The sequence below is a fragment of the Bombus huntii genome, chromosome 5 (assembly GCF_024542735.1).
Source record: "Bombus huntii isolate Logan2020A chromosome 5, iyBomHunt1.1, whole genome shotgun sequence".
Taxonomy (NCBI): domain Eukaryota; kingdom Metazoa; phylum Arthropoda; class Insecta; order Hymenoptera; family Apidae; genus Bombus; species Bombus huntii.
The window spans coordinates 5,007,203-5,024,686 of record NC_066242.1 but is presented as its reverse complement, the minus strand read 5'-3'; the positions used below and the strand labels follow the sequence as shown (position 1 = coordinate 5,024,686).

Here is a 17,484-nt window from a genome sequence, read left to right as displayed (position 1 = left end):
GTTACGTCTTTGGCTTGACGCGCGACGCGTTTACGACGACGAGTACCTACGACGCGACGACGGTCACGGCGGCGGCGGCGACGGCACCGGCGACAGCAGCTACTACGACCACGACGTCGAGTACGTGGGGGATATGTGCGGGTGCGCCACGGCCACGCGACGAGGACTGGGGACTGCTGCGGGTAAATCGGCACGGCGCACCAAGTCCTCGTGCTCCCTACACAGCAAGCCTGGGATACGGTAGCTCGTCCTTCACCGTTACTCCTCATCGACGCCCGCGGGCAATGTGCCCACCCGCCGGCAGAGCAACGTGAGTCTACTTTATTTTACATTCCTCTCTTTAGACGTTCCACTTGCACCGTGTCACGTTGGACTCGTTAAGCCTCGCGTGTTTAACCGACTCTACACGTCATCGCCCATCTTCTTCAGGTCCGTGTTTTTCGATCATTTCTACTCTCCTTTTAAACTCGGATTTTTAGTCATCTTCTTAATAATGGTTTTGTTTAGTTCGTCTTGGAAACATTCAATCCAAGAGTACAGCCTTTCTCGCGAACGTTTTAAATTTACCATGTTTTTGTTCGCGTATGGAATGACGCTGACTATGTATATTTACGTACGTGTTTACGTTCTTCGTACAACATATTTTCGTTATTGTTTCTTCCGATCAAACTTTCAGCTTTTGTTTTGTTTTTTATTTTCATAGGTAGAAATATATGATCGTCCTCGCTGGAACATGTCAATGAACCCCTTACAATGTCCAAAGCGAAGCAATTGCCCTTAATGTAACAATAGCAAAACGCCAGAAGCGTTCCATTTCCACGAATAAATGAAAAAGTCGCGACGACGGAAATTTCGCGACAATTGTACGGTCGTGAGATGTTCAGAACGCATGTGTGATTTAATTTAATTAGTCGATGTGAATAATTAAGAGTGTTATTGTTGTCACGTGTTCGCCCTCGCGAGTAAAACAAAAGCGTATAATTAAATTCTTCTCCCCCTCGACTTTGATAGGGTGGAACGTTAAAACGTAACTTTTCTCGTTTGATAGACAAATAATCGCATTCTTCGGGACTCTCCCTTTTAGACCGTTCCGGTTACCGCTCCGCCTGTGCAATCGCTTTTGTAACTCCAATCTTAAAATCTAACAGAACTTTGTGCACGGATCAAGGTAACATTCCTTCTTGCCATTCCAAAGAAAAATCAAAATTAGCGTTTCGCGTAGGTACTTGCTGTTCGCTAAGGAGCTTCCTCTGCCGTTCTTCTAATTAAAGATCGACGTATACGCTAACGACTCGAAAGCGAAAGCGTAAAAATATCGTATCACTATAGGCGAAGAAAGAAAGACATTTTCTGTTTCGTTGGAAAGAAATTAATTCGGAAAACGAATTGATTGACGACTGATCGACTCGAAATCCTAGTTAAATACAGAGTGGAAATATTTTTTCTTATTTGCAGCGCGTCTTTACCCAAGACGACGAATAAATTGCTTCCTCTCTCGAACTTTTACCAAGGAAAGCCATCCGAAAGCTCCTATGGAATCGCGCGAAAACGTCGGAGTGCTTTCAAGGGGTGCCGTGGTCCTGGGCGTAGTCCTCCAGTTTCTCTCTCCCTCTCTCTCCCTCTTCCTCTTTTTCTCCCACCATCCACCCCTTCTCTCTTACTGTCTTTCTCTCGTGCATCCTTTTCCCTCTGGGTATATCGTTCCTTTCGGATATTTTATTGATACTTTACGTTCTGTCAACTTCTAAATGGAAAGGATCCGAGCGAAATTTTTTAAACGAGAAACCATCGTTCCCACTGCTTCGTTGCGGCTCCGTTCTCCTAGTTGCGACGTTGCGCGGTGAAAACGACGCGACACGGCTGCACACAGCCGTCGAACAGATAGTTTTTGAACGTGCGAATCCGTCACGATTAAAATTTCCGTTTGCTTTGCTGACAATATTTGCGATGTATTCGTGTGACGTGAATTGACGCGCGATCTGTGGAACAGTATTTTTCATTGGTCCATTGACAGCACGTTCCTCTGCAATGTAAACCGTGTTTTAACTTGGCGAACGGGATCGCGCGCGTGTCCCGTTGTAACTGCTAAATTAACCCGGCCATACTTCGGTGAACGTGCTTTAATCCTCTCATTTGTTCGTGTTATCGTAAGATAACATTTTGAATCACGATCGTCGATAACGGTGTTTATTGCGACTGATTTACCGATCGCGCTACCAATCACCCGTCATTCTCCTAATATCGATCTTTCCATGCGAATCATTAACTGCTACCGTAAACAAATTCCCCTACCGTCGTGTGTTGTTTTCAAAAACAACACGCTGCTGCCATTGACAAATTCTATCGCCGTTTGTCTGCTCATCGAAATTTCTATACCTTATCCGCGGAATGTCCATCAAATCTACCGTGCAAACGTTCCACCGAACATTTATGCGACCAATAAATACGAGCTGATGGCGCGCCCGAATGTTTCGTTCGGATGTCCATGAATCTCATTGCTCGTGAAACAAATCCATTCTCTTTTTCCATTTTATTTTATTGCTCTTTCTCCTTGATATAGTGGTTTTCGATACTACGCGTCAGAATTATGTATATACGAGCAAGATGCGTCGTATCCGGTTAGGAAACAACAATGACTCGAATTCTATGGTGATTTTGAAATTTTCGCGATAGCCTGAGTTAAAGGGATCGAAAGCGTTCGATCAGCGTTTTGGGGTGGAGGGGCGTTTCATCGTCACCGCGACGTTTCCGGATAAAGCCTGACACTTCCTGGCGTGTCAGGCGAACTCAGGTCTCTATAGATATGCAGGAATAGCGAATGGTCAAAACCTGCTGACGTGGTGGCACTTCCGCAGCGCCCCGATTCGATGTCATTTTATCGGCGAATCCTTGATTAAAGCACTCTATCCTAGCGCGTTACCATTCAATTTTCGATGAAACATCGGTTTTTCAGAAGCCGGTATTATCGTATATCCGCGACGAAAGATATTCGTTTATCGTTTTTTTCATTTTCTTTTTTTTTTTCCAGTATAAATCTTCAACCGTAGATTTTATTCGTTCAATACGTTACATTGCTTGGTCCATTGTTTTTCTATTCTTCATGGCATATCTTACAAACGGAGAAGCGGTCAAAATGATTAATCCTACACAATTAAGTGGAACGTAAAGGATGTATTTGGAAGAAAATGATTAATGAATAGCATTCGTATCTCTAACATATTGGCAAATTACAAGTAAAATTTGAGTTTATTCAGTTACAAAATGATTAAGCGTTTCGTAAGAAAGCAACTTTTTCAGAGAACGACGATGGGAATTATAAAATGTCGATACAAGAAACACCATTAAGGGCGAGAGGACTGTCATCGTCAGTCAATCGTCTCGCCTAGGCACGACGTGAACGTGATTTAGCGACCGGGATATATTGATATTATTCAAATTTATGATCTACCCGTCATGGTTCCATACAGGGACGAAATTTACATTCGAATTAACATCTGCCTGCACCTCTGCGGTGTTCAGATTTCCCGTTGGCTCGTCACGTTCGCCAAGGTTCTTTGCGTGACGTGAAACTTCCTTTCTTCTTTTGACCCGATGCCAGGTATTTCGCGGGGAAAACGCTGAACTATCCGGCTGCGCTTGGAATTAATTCTTCAAACTTTCCACCTTTTACCGCGCGAATATTAATTCCACCCTATATACCAGGTCGATGTACAAAAAGTCATCCATTCGTGTTTCTTCACCATGGAATCGTGTTAGAGAGAAGGATCTTCCCTCGCGAATAACCGAAATACGCTGAAGCACGCGCTTCATTCAATTTCACAGCTTTTCGTAACGGGGTTACTTTCTTTCTCGATAAGTCGACAATTTTTAGCCAACGTTAATTGTTATCGTAACGAATTTCTAGATGTCAACGTGTAGGATAAAACGCGCTAATAATAATTTTATTGTCGTATTAGTAGGAAGAAAGGCAGAAACGCAGAATTAGAAAGCCCTATCGGTTGACCAGGTTCCGTGAACGTGGAACGTGTCAATTTTCATTCGTATGTTTTAACATGAAATCGAAGATAGCAGATATTCCGTAGGTTGGCAGCCACCGTTAAGTTATATGGAGCGTTTAATCAGGTTACCGGCTGGCAACCAGCAGATAAAAATCGAGCCAGTACGGGACGAGCAAGAAGAAAGGAAAAAAGAATCGATTCGCGACTCGTGGCCTACTCCGGCTAATCTACGTCGAATTTACGATGATTTTTTAATCGGCTTCGAATTTTCTACGATCGTGCTGTTTGCTCACGCAGGCGACCAACCTGTAACGCCTACTTTTATCGCTTGCTCTTCCATTCGATTTTCTATTTCACTAGATTAACACTGCCGTATTATCGTATAATCCGGAACGACTACGATTCTATCCTCTTTTCTCCTTTTTTCCCCTCGAGCATCCCCGGGTTGAAACCTTTCGAATTTCCGTTTCATCGTCCGTATAATTCGCGGTTCCACAAAGTTGACGTTGAATTTCTCATCCGGATAGAATCGCGAAATTAGTATTCTTAAGGATGAATTTCGTTTGTTTCTTTCACCTTCTTACTTATAAATATGGCGGGAAAGACAGGACTACTGTACAGGATTTATATAGTAAAAGACCTAAGTAACGAGTTCCTATGTATTTCAATTCGATCGAGGAAGCAACATTATGCCGAATTACGCTCACTATCTTTATACATAGAACGAGCTGTAGAATTAGCGCACGGATCGGACAGAACAAAGGTGCAATGAAATCCGAATTTGACGCGATTGATATTAATGGAGTCCAGCTCGATCGCCAATCAATTTGCCCTTCCTCTCGGATCTTTTTGAAACGTATTCGCGACGTAATTCTGTTCCGCAAATCTTATCGGCACGTCGTCAATATTTTCCCGTGTGATAATATAATTTCTCATTATAATTGCAAGATTTTGTCGCAACTAATATCGCGAGACGTTCGTTAAACCTGAGTCGTGTATCGTGCCGTGCTTCTTTGAAACGAGGAAACGATCCTGCGTGATAATATGGGTGATTTAATAACGGGAAACGAGGCTGCCAATAATTAATAATCGAGGCGTATTTTTATCGGTTTTCTTTTTTTTTTTTTTTTAACTTAGAAGGTAGCGACTGGTGCAGCTAGGGATACAGGTTAAAGCGACCGAGTTGGTCGGTCACTGTGAAGTGGTGGTGTTACCACGTAACCAAGTGAACCGCACCCACCGCACTGCTCCATTTTCTTACTCGAACGTAATTGAGTGATAGAGTGCGATGCTGGAATACGCGGCGGCTCTAACTCAACCGAGATATTCCGATGGATTTTTGTCCTGCAGACAGAGGAACAGGGTTTCGTTAATTTTTTCCATGCCCTGAAACGAAACAAACAGACCAACAGACTGACGCTTGTTACCTACAGTTTTTTTTTTTTTTTTTTAATCACGTGGATCAGGTTGTAGAAAATTTGTCTGGCTCCCTACTATTTCGCTTATTTTCCGTTCAAAACCGTTTGTTTCTCGTGCAACTTGTTCGATACCACGTTGAATGTTCAGCCATAAACTGGTCGTACATGCTTTAAATTTGTAATCTCACGATTTGTTTTGAAGTGACGAGGTTTCAATAACGTAGAAATTTTCATCGCGGTAACGAAACATTTGATGCCGTTTGCGAATCGTGTTGGCGTTTAGTTTAACACAATCCGCGTCAAAATCACAACCATTTGAAACTGGGCGTGGCTGTAGGTATCGATAAACTTTCGTTTTCGATCTCACCTGGTTCCCGTTTCCCGAAAATCTTGTTATATGTACGTACTCTGTCCTCTCAACCCATCGGGATGGAATGGACTTTAACGGCTGTGTAAGCGTACACCATTTTTCCAATCAATTATTTTAATAACAATATTTTCCAGGTACCTTTCCAATGATTAAATTTCACCGCGTTCACATTCGTACGTATGTACGTGTATGTACGGCTGTATGTGTCTATATAGTTTAACGTGTTGACGTTATAATTAGCGAGATACGCGACCAAGATTATTAAACGTCCGCGAAAATATTTAATTCTCGATTTAAACGTGCACATGCCAAACGTAGTTATTTTCGGTATCGAGTGTTACGCACGCCGCATTTCACTCATGTTGGACGATCGAAATGGCCGAAGGCAACCAAACGTTTCCGCCGGAAGTAACAGCGCAGGCCAGCCAAAGTGTTTCGCGCGCAACTACCAGCAGATTCCTCGAAATTCGTACGAACTCGCAACGTGGCTGGTCGGTGTATGTCGTGAATCGCGAACTTGGGACTCGCTCGTGAGATCGCTGTACCGTCCAATAAAAAAAAAGTCGCGAAAACACGAGAGAAATGGCGAGCTCTTGGAACTCCGCCGCGAAATCATCAAATTGCTTGTTTAACGAGTCGAGTATGTGTACATAGCGCTTCGTTTCCTTGCCTCCTTTTATCGATCGCTCTCGAGCGATGCACTCGAACCGCTATCTGAATGCGGGTATTCAAATTCGCGTTGCTCGCGCAAGACTCGCGATACCACGGGCTAAACTTTCACATTATCCGTTACTTCCGTCTGTATCGTCGAAAATCATGGCAATATTTTCTATACGAATTGCCAGTGTACTTTTAATTATTTCGACCTTCGGTTCCTCTTAAAAAAGATTGAGCTTATTCGGTAGGGCTTGCACGAATTTACGAGTTCGGATCCAATTTTCCATTGTCCCGAGGGAAAGAATAGCCGCGGCTACGTGCTATTCACGCGAACTTCCCGTTCGTTCGTCGAACGTGACGCGAAGCGGTGGCAACTTTCAGACAACACACCGTTACATTCTTCGTTTTCTTCCTGTTGTGTAAATGCCGTCTCGAGACTCGCTTCGATAGAAGGTTTAAGGTTTCCAGATAGGTAACAGACACGGAATTATTCACCAGAGCGAAGATTAACTGTTTACGAGTGCGCAATGTATCTATTTTTGCTTTAAATTTGCTTTTACTTTAGGGAAAGCATATGGTTGTTTAATTCAGACGAAACAAGTGACGTACCGTACGTTAAAGTTTTCTTGGAAATTTCTACAGACAATGACAATTTTCATATATGATTCTGTGGTATTTTTAAATACATGTAGTTAACTTTTCTCATTTCTATTTGTTGCAATGTACTGCTCATGGTAAGTTCATAGTTTTCGTTCCAACTTTTACATATTACATATTACTCTGTCCATGATATTATATAAGCGTTTTATAGAATTATGATAATTACGTTTCTCATAGCGCATTTAGTAGTTTATTTTCAGATGTAAATCGTTAAAAAGTTCCCCATAACGAAATGTGGCGAATTACATGCAAACCGTTTAGTTTGCTGAAACGTCCTACCGCGATCTACAGTTGCTAATCATTTTCTATTCTGATGGGAGAAAAAATATAGATTCGTAAATATTGCATACTATCCTTCACATGCAAGTTTTAGTCGATTCGTATTATCGACAAGGAATGTTAATAACGAACGAATGTCAATTTAAATAATTTAATAAATACACGAATTAATGGCTAACTAACGATCGGAAGAAACATTTACTATTTCCTTAAGGAATCAACAGATGTAAATATCATGTGAAATTTAAATTGTTTATTTAAAATATTATTAAATGATATATTAAAAGTACAGTACAATTTTTTTTATTACTACTGAAATTGATCACGTATTACAACAAACTTCACTCTAACGACCGTATATCTGGTCATGTTACATTGTTCTCCTGTTGGTTGTTTTGGATCTATAGCCTGATACTTGTCTTCGCGAATTGGTTAAAAGCGCGAGAATTGGATTTGGGAGCTTGCAAAGAAAAGCGAAAACTCGCGATTGAAATTCTTGCAATCAGCAGGAAAGATCATGGTATCGTTTATGCCGAGCAAACGGTAACATGCTCAGAGATCTGCGACATGTTTTAGCGTCTGATGGAGAAGGTTAATCCTCGCGTAGAAAAACGGGAGTACGGAGCAGGCTGCATTTTTCATTTTGAGGTCAGTACCGATTTAGTGGTGACTGCAGGTTAAAGCTGCTTTCGAAGCTAGTATCGTTGGTTGCGATACATTGCGCTGTGAAATTGCGTGGTTTTCTCTGCCATTTAAATTTCACCGTGCGAAACGTTTGTTTTAAACGGTTGCGTGCCATTTTTCGGCTGTCTCTGTGGCCTACTTTTTACTGAATTCTAATTTGTTTCATTTAGAGCGAATATAAATTAATTCTTCTATCGCCACGTGCTTAGCTTGCGATTGGCATACGTTTAACAGTTTCTTTTTTGCGTTTATCCTAACATTTAAGGACGAGAGATCATTAGATACTTTGTCGTCTCTTTAACCGATCGAAGAATCGACGCTTCACCAAATTTAGTGAAACTACTCTCGTCTTTTAAGAAATGTGACAAAAGAAATTGATTCTTTGGCATCTTGCAGTGTCTTTTCCCCTTTAATTGTACGCGACAAACGTGCAAAAATAAAGACGAACGACTGTTCGCAGGATTTGGAGAGAACATTCTTGAAACGTTTGTCTTGCAGGAAATGAAAAAAAGGTAGTTTGATTTTTCCATCTCCTGCGGTATCTTCACCCCTAATACAATAGTTGCATACCTACAAGAATTCGATGTAAAACGCAGGATATCGGCGGTAGACAAACGAACGACGATCAAAGAATCTATAAAGACGGGGTTGATCGCGGTTGTATCGAGGACGTTGATTTTCATCCGGTCGTGGAAAGTATGCACAGACTGCATTTTTCATTTCGAGGCTATTGCCGGCGCAGTCGCGAATGCAGGTTAAAGCGACCGAGTTGGCCCCTCGCTATGAAGTGGCAGTGTTGCACTCCGAGGCCAAGAGAACCCGTATCCACGGCACTGCTCCATTTTTCTCTCCTTTCGCCGGTTCTCTGCCACCGGCCACCCGCGCACACCGATGGACATCACTTTGTAATGCAAATGTTTCGCAATAATAATTTCATCCATGCATCCTCCGTAACATGGCCACTCCACGGCGAGTATTAAGCGTCGTATGTGTTGTTAGCCAGTTGGCGAAAAAGAAGGAGAAAGAAAATAAATGGGCAGGGGTAGGGAGCACGTATCACCGCGGTGACCGAGTCCGGGGAAAGCAAGGAAATTAGAAAATAAGAATTTCAGAACAGCCTGTGGCGAGCCTCTCTCTCCTGCAAACCACTCGGTCACGCTGCTGACTGGTGCATATTCGTGAATGATGCACGAGGGACGCGCTAAAAGTAAGATACACTCGTCCGGCGAAATTGTGCGATTGTTATTTTTTAATGAGCTTGTCCAGTGGTGACTTTAAACCGTGAACTACTTCTTCGCATGGTTACATGAAGCATTTAAACAGTTGTTAACAGAGAAGTTTCAGCTTGACGATCGTCCACGAGATTTCTCCACCATTAGTCAGACATCGTCTGATTTCCTCTGGATATTTTTTGTATCAACGAGAGATAAGAATTATGGAATTAATCAAAGGTAGTTCGATTATGGACTCGTTGACAGGTGTTCGTTCGTAATGTGCGGAAGCTGTGCTTTGCCTTGGAGAATCTCCGGTGGAAATAACGTCACCGTACTTGCGTGGCTGATTTGTTATTTAAATAGAAGCTTCACCGTGATACTTTACACAGTTTTTACCGACCTGGATATCGCGTTATCTCTGACACCACTTTTTCTCAGAATCAACGTGACCGAATTCGTATTTGATATTCGGCGATTTTACTAAACGTTAATAGTTCGTGCGAAGCCTCGGCGAAAATTAGCGAATTAAAATTGACGCACCATTGTAGTAATTTAGCAGTGTTTGCCTCCCGAGCAAATTCACTTTGTAAATAATCGAATGTTTGCGCAAGTATGTTCGTCTTCAAAATTCATTCCTCTCGATTTCCAATTTCGCTAATTTCAGCCGGTGGATATTTTGAAAATTGAGTTTCTCGAAAACAGAACCGCGCGTACACGGCAAAAGTTTTCACATGTTATTTTCAATTTATTTGCTGTTGCGGAAAGTCATCGCTGTACCACCTGTTACAGGACACCCCCGTAGATCGATAGACAGGAAAAACGAGATATTCTCGATTATTGTTTATCATCGAGCGATCGCGCTTCAATAAAACGAGTCGACCGATATTATTGGGTGTTGCACGTAGAAAGTTGTTGCTTTATTAAAATGGGCCGGTGCAACCGTCGGAGTATTAACGCGCAAATATTGACAACGCTATAAAAAGAACATGGAGTTCCATTTTTAATAATAAATGCTACCTTCGCTGCTAATTTCTCCGGTTACACGAGTATCACGCATTTATATTCATCTAATCGGGAAGATTGAGCGTGGCTGTACTTTCATTCAGAATTTTCAATCGTGTTATCGTTGCAACGCACGTGCATAGATCTCTGCTCGTCCGTCTTTCGCTTCTCGTTGATTTTACCCTCTGCTTCCCGTATTACTGATCCCCGTGGTTAAACACTAAATCATGAGCGCGTGTTCAAACGCTTTAAAGGATCCTTTGCCTCCTGAAATTGTCGAGAATATGTTTCTGATTCCATTTCAACCCTTACTATCTCCCTTTCGTTCTTCAATCGTTTACTCTGTTGCATGCACGAGACTCTTTATCCTTGTCAATATGAAACGATTCGTTATCGTTAATCGTGATTAGAATGTGATAATTTAGAATTTATGAACGATAAATGGATTTAACAGCATTGATTTCCGATTGAATTGTATGTTATGCGTATATTTCGTCGACTTGCGTTCATCAAACTCACTTTTCACTAGCGGTGTTTCAGTTTTCTGACAGATATTTATAAACGAAACACGGAGAATAATTAAAGAGAGATGCGAGGACGCGTCACGACCTTCTAATTGTTAGTACACCAAGGTCCGCGGGTATGAAAACTTTCGGTCGTTGAATTCAGTTACCGCGTGGTTTTAATGGCGGGCCACGGTAGACGATAACCGCTTATGGTTTCGCCGTGACGATGGCGTGGTCCGAATCGCTTAACGATTCGAAACTTTATACGCGTCTAGATTGTTATTCCACGCCCCGGAATCGACGGGGTTCATTGGACGCTCGAAGAAAGCTTTCCGGTTGAGCGATGACAGAGGGACGGAAAAAGGGGGCAGAAAAGAGGAGAAAACGAGCTGCAAAAAATTGTGCTCGTTAAGTACGACGACCTCCATTTGTCTCGCTATAAAGAGATTTTATGGCCATCGAGCGGGCTGTTTCAGGCCTTGAATTATTTTTAATAAACGATCAAAAATCGATACCTGATCGATCTCCAATGGACCGTTTCTTTATTCCGTAAAGTGTGGGTCTACATTTGTGTTACAAGCGATAGCGGAGAAGATTAGATGGGCCAAAATAGAAGGAAAATCAAGAATAAATTAATCGCGTTGCAATTTAATTTGAAAAGTTGCCAAGTGTACGTGTATCACGCTGTTGAACTTGATTTTCTCGTAGATGAAGTTTCCAATGCAATTACGTTATTCTTGATTTTCGTTTCATTGTGAACCGTAGTCTGTGCGATTTCATTAGTATCGCGAATTTAGGCCGACGCTGTGTATCAAATATTTTTCGATGCAAGGTTCATCGCGTTTAATTCCGCGGTCTGGTCAGAATTTCATCGTATACGAACGAACAAACGCCTTGCGGAGGAATGTCGGTTTCAATTTCCCTCCTGTAATTGCAATTTATAACAAAACTCGTGGGCTCGATCGCGAACAAAACGCGGATGATTGCACGGTTTTTCCATTGTCCAGCAGAGTAGCGGCCTGGAAGGGCGAGGGAATAGAAAACTTGAGGCGCGTAGCCAGATAAACGGACAGCGCCGAAAATAAAAGAAGGAAAAAAGATTAGCTATTTTCGGGGGTTGATATGGAGGAGAGGGGTAAGATTCGAGGGGTTGGAAATAGAAGGCCGTCGAAGGATACGGAAAAAGGGAATTAGCCAGCGCAGTGGCCCACAAATCCGGCGCTCAACGTCCGCGCCATAGGAAGAAAGTAAGTACTTTAAACGCGGCAGAGTAAACGCAGCCGTATAATAGCGCGAGCGAATAACCTCGATAAACACAGGCTGACGTAGAATTCTTCGTGGAAATCGAAATGCGACGAGATTTTAAGAAATAATACGAACATTCAATGTTTAACTATTTATCTTACCATCTTTTTTGCGATTACACTCGTTAAATCTAACTATTTATATCACTGAATACTCTGAAAATCATGGAAGATACTATGCGCAGATATTATTCTAATAGAAATGAAATTTGGAATTAAAATAGTAGATACTAGGACAGCTGATGATATTTAGGTGAAATAGAACGAGTCTCACGACTTTTCTTTTTTACTTGTTTCATTATAACTTTATTACTCTATTCGCGTCATTGTAATTTCATTCATTCGCTTTTATGGCGCGAAGTAAAATTTATTAGAGTTCTCCAATAAATGTAACGGGTAGCTGTTCTAATACTTATAGCAACGTAGTTGTGTAATTTTGCTAAACGTATTAGGTCATCCGAAAAATTTCTTTCGTTTTATAAGGAAATAATGGATGCACAAGATTTTCCGTTTTATATTATTTTATCGAATTACGTATGATTCATTTTGTTCTATCAAAATAAAGATCACAACGTTCGACAGATTAGGTTTCATGTTTGTATGAAGATGCATCGTTGTAAAAGACGGGTCTGTAAAAGAAAGACACTTTTCGGACAACCTAATATTATAGTTATAGCAACGTCGGTAATGTAATTACCGTTTATAGTAATTTAACCGTAATCGTATATTCAGTCATCGCAAGACAGAGTGATAATCTGAATAATCGCGATTGAATTTCGTCTAATAAAAAGACCTGTATCTTTTAGACGTTAAAAATCGTGTTCCTTCGAATGGCAGCGGATTGACATCGGGCGAAACAGGATAGTTCGATCGGTGTATCTTATTCTCGATTACCCGCATGTTTGCATTGAGGGCACAATAGCCCTCGAAGGTTGATCATCGGGCTTGAAACATTGAAGAAACTTTTCACAAGGACTTTTCCATGAGCCTGTTAAAGTTTCGAAAGTCCAGTGTGTAAGGAAACTCCATTTACCAACTGGATCTCGCTCCAAGTTACCATTCAAATAGTTTTTCTCTTGTTTCTTTAAGAGTTCCACGACTCCGGAGTCATCTTTCATCTCTCTCCACGGGACACGTCCCTCGTGCTTCGTCTTCTTGACAAAAATCTCCAGAGAATTTCTGCAACCGTGTACATCTTGGTAGCTAATTTGCATTAAAGGGAGCAACGCTTCCACCGTGTGCAGCCTTTTTATTTACATTTCGCGGTATCACGATCAAGTCCCAAGTTATTAGCGTTAACCATCGCTTCACGTACCAGTGCCTTCTTAAAGAAGAATATTTTTCTCTCTAAAATAAATTGGTACTGCGAGACGTCCAAATGCGGTTAAACCAGGATCAAATCTCAGCGTACGCCAGGCTTGAAAAGCGATTGTGCAAAATCATTTCTCTGTAAAACTATCGATAACAACGGGTTTCGGGTCGTCGAACGATGAGAATTTTGCGATGTCGCGCGAGCCACGCCCGTCATTAACGTCGGAATTAGCGTCACATCCATGGCAAGCTTTCCAAATTTTGAACAACAATTTTCCAGTGAATCGTTCGTTGGCCGACCGCGTATTTGCTGCTCGTCACTCATTCCAAATACGATACCGGATCCTCGCGGATGTGTGATACGAACGAGCGTGGTCGAATTCGTTGTGAATGGGCAAAAACACTCTGCTAGATTAAAAAATATGGCACCGGTCCAATAAAACGGCTACACTTTCGGCTTCTTTTCTTCCATTTGGCAGGTTCCAACGGTCGTAAAAATTCGTCAGGGTTGGTTGGAAGGGACGTCAGATCCCGAAAATTCTTGTCATTTTTCCGCCCAGTGAATTCGTTGTCACGCGGAAGCATTCTTTTCGATATCGACTCGGCAACCACGATATCTTCTCTCATAAATCGCCGTCGATCTTTAAACCCGTCATCTATTTTCGGAGCTCGTCGCGAAACTTCCCCGCGATGTCGCCGACACCATGCTTTTTCTTAGGAAATTACCTTTCCCTCCGATAAAAAGCGGATGCTCTGTTTGGATAAATTCCATGACGGATATCGACGGATATGTCAGCTTTGACAGAGACACAGTTACTTTCTAATCGAGTTCTTTGGACTTTTTTCATCCATTTCAAGATCTATCTTTCCCTCCGTATCTCATCTATAACGGAAGAAATTCACTAAGTGAGCATACATCCAGAGTAGTCTGAATTCGTGTAAAACAATTAGAAAAATCAGCGATCTCGAGGAAACTTGCAAAAGTTCATGTACTTTTGCTTTGTCCTTTCTTCTACTCTTGAATGTTCTTCCTTTTCATCTTCTTTCCGACCATTTTGTCATTCAGCTTCAATGGTTTGAATTTTTGTGCCAGTTAATCACCGTGGCACCCAGTCTTGCGCGGGTTTCACGCGATGGAATGAACGGGAACCATTCGAGAGAATAAGAAAGTGGCAGACTTTCCTGATGAACTATAGAAATGTCGGCTGTCGGATGATTCTCTGCTGCTCATTTTATAAGAATCGCGATCCTCGTTCATCCCCTCTGATTTCTTCATGCACACGTACTCGCTTATTTTATAGTAAGACACAGCGTTGTACGAATTTCTTTATTCAGATTGTTCGGGCTATTTTCAAACAAAAAAGTAGCATTCTCATCTCAATTCCGAACAAGTCAGACGGACAGAATATTCTCGCAAAACTCTTAAATATTCGTTTATCGTATCTAGTACACTCGATCACTGCCCAGCTAACGCGTTGAACTATTAATCAAAGATAAAATATACAATTACGTGACATAGAAATAGAATCCTGCAAGACGTCCACAATTTTACGAATGTTTCTATCCGAAGAATATTAAATAAATTACGTTTTGTCTTAGAAAAGTGAAGTTTCTGCATACGTAGTACTAACCCACATAATATCAGTCGCTTGTTCTATTGTATTATGTTATACTAGATGATCATCACAATACTAGATGAAAGTCTTTTAATCAGCGAGAAGAACCGCGCAAAATCATCTCTCTCCGGTCAAATACGTTTGCTCGTTGTTGTATTCGTCGATCATATCGCGAGGCTTCAGGCTTCGATTTTTCCTGCCTCCTTTCAAAACGCAACGAAACAAAAATGTAACCCAAAAGTCATACTCACTTCTCTATTCTCCGTGTAGTACGCATGTTTTAATGGTCTCTGCATTCATATTTATTTCCTCTTTCGCTTTGGATGTATCGCGTTACGGACCTGTCGAGCGTGACACGGTTCGGTTTTTCTTTTTGATAGCGCATACGCGTCACACCCTAGATTTTATTTTTGTCATCACGCGATTTTGTTCTTTCATTCTCGGAAATTTTGCATTACTTTTTGAAAAAATCGTTGTCCCCCATGGTTACCGAAATACATCTGCTTTGCATACCGCGAACGAATGCACTGAGGAAATAGCGCGCAACGGTGAAATCGGATTCGCGCAATCAGCATATCGCGTTGTGCTACGTGAAATAGGACGCACCATCTATTTTAGAAAATATCGCGGATAGATTATTTCCTCGCCTCCTCGCGAGTCGTGTCGCCTACGGTGCACTGGTTCCATGTTCCGATCGACGCCCCCTTGTAAAATTAGTCAAATTTTGAATAATTGTTGGTGTACAATTATTATGATATCGCAGATATGTCGTGAAAGTTGAAGTCATCGAGAAGGCACGGTTTGCTCGCATGAAAGCGATCATTTTTTTTGTATTTGTTGTACCTTAGTCGGTGAAATTCTGTGCTCGCGGAAGGTAAGAGAGCTACTACGTTCCTGTACGCGTAGGGTCGGTCAACTTCTCGTAAAATCGAATTTCACGATTAAGGACCGGTGATTGTTTTCGATCACAATCGCGAGCCTGGTTGTCTCCGACTGTGCATTTTTCAGTGCACTTTAGCGGATGAAAGTCTGGGTCTTTGGAGGCAAGTGCAGCAAGGAAAAGTGGTTTTCCTTCGACTACCTTTGTTATGCTGTCGTACTCCAAGCATGGTTTCTTTGTTACGTGAAAGCTTCTGTAATCTAGTTAAATATTTCTTTTCAGCCATGGTACGAATTTGAATCGGTTCTACCATTTTCACGGTTGTCCCCAACGACGGCGTTCGTTGGCGATTCATTTGTGTTTGAGAACTTTTCCCGGCGTTCCTTTAAGCAACTAAAACACTGAATTTGAAGTTGAAACTAGTAGCACTACGCAGGATGTCCTAGTAATATTGGCACAGCCAGGAAGCAAGTGATTCTAATATGAGAAAAACCGAGACGAAGATATTGACTAAAACTTTTTCGTGCAAAGTTTTGTCTTCGAAATATTTTCCGGCATAAATATCGTAAAAAAGCGACGTAATTTTCAAGATCTACGTTAATAATACGGAAATTATTCGAAACGTAGTCCATGGTATTGCGTATGCAATTTCAATTATTAGATTGTCGTATAACTTCCGATCGTCAAAATATATACATCTACAAATCTGAGTTACAACATCCTCTTAACCTAATCTTACGTCACGTCCCTCCTATAAAAATCTTCGTATATATCACAAAAGGGGATATTCGCGTCCCTCCTGCGGGGTTCTAACATGATCGCCAGCACATTATGCATACACGATACAACTAAATTGGATGAACGAGGATGATTCATGCCCCAACTAGAGGGTTTCCGGGAAATCGTAGTTCGCTGGTCGAGAGTCTCGGCGTTTTCTTAGCGAATAGCAGCCACTGGTGGACAAAAAGCGCCTAGCTTGGGAAATTTATCAATGGAAGTAAGCCGCGCCGCTGGGGCCTCGTAAATACTCTACCACTCGCGTCACTTGGCTGAAACTCCCTGTAGGTGTGTTACCCGCCGGGATCGTTCATAATTCACATCCGATTTGAACAAAGTTTTCGAACTAGCGCGATTTGCTTAATACACAGCTGTCCTCCTTTTCACTGTTTCTTCCTATCTGCTCTGCCACGTGTATTTTTTCCCTCTCTCGGTTCCTGTTCTTCCTTGTTCGCATACAAACACACGCATATCTCGGCGGTTAATTCAGTCCCCATTGGAAAACTTTTTAATTCCATCATCGGCTATTTCGCTGCTTTCTGCCACGTTGTCTCTACTGCAACTTGGCGTCGAACGGATCGATGCGCCAGGCGTGGTACACGAATAAAGGGTGCGTAAACCTTTCGTATATTTTCGTGCAAATGGATTTCTCCATTTCGATCTGTCGATCGTTTGCTCGCAGATTGGTCGTAAACGTTGAATCGTGTTAGTATTAGATGATATAAGCGATGAAATTTGTATACCAAAGTGCGCCAGTAAAATCAGATTAAACGGCGTTTGCTGTTCGGCTGTTTGTAGATAGTCGACA

The 17,484-nt window shown here is 41.8% G+C and overlaps 1 protein-coding gene across 1 annotated transcript in view; it reads left to right on the top strand.

Moving 5' to 3' along the window:
• Positions 1-169: 169 nt before the first annotated feature.
• Positions 170-17,484, top strand: part of LOC126865951 (acetylcholine receptor subunit alpha-like 1) — a 162,381-nt gene continuing 145,066 nt past the window's right edge. Inside the window, exon 1 of the mRNA XM_050618920.1 lies at positions 170-310. The gene's annotated coding sequence lies outside the window, so the exon portion shown is untranslated. The remainder of the gene's footprint in view (positions 311-17,484) is intronic.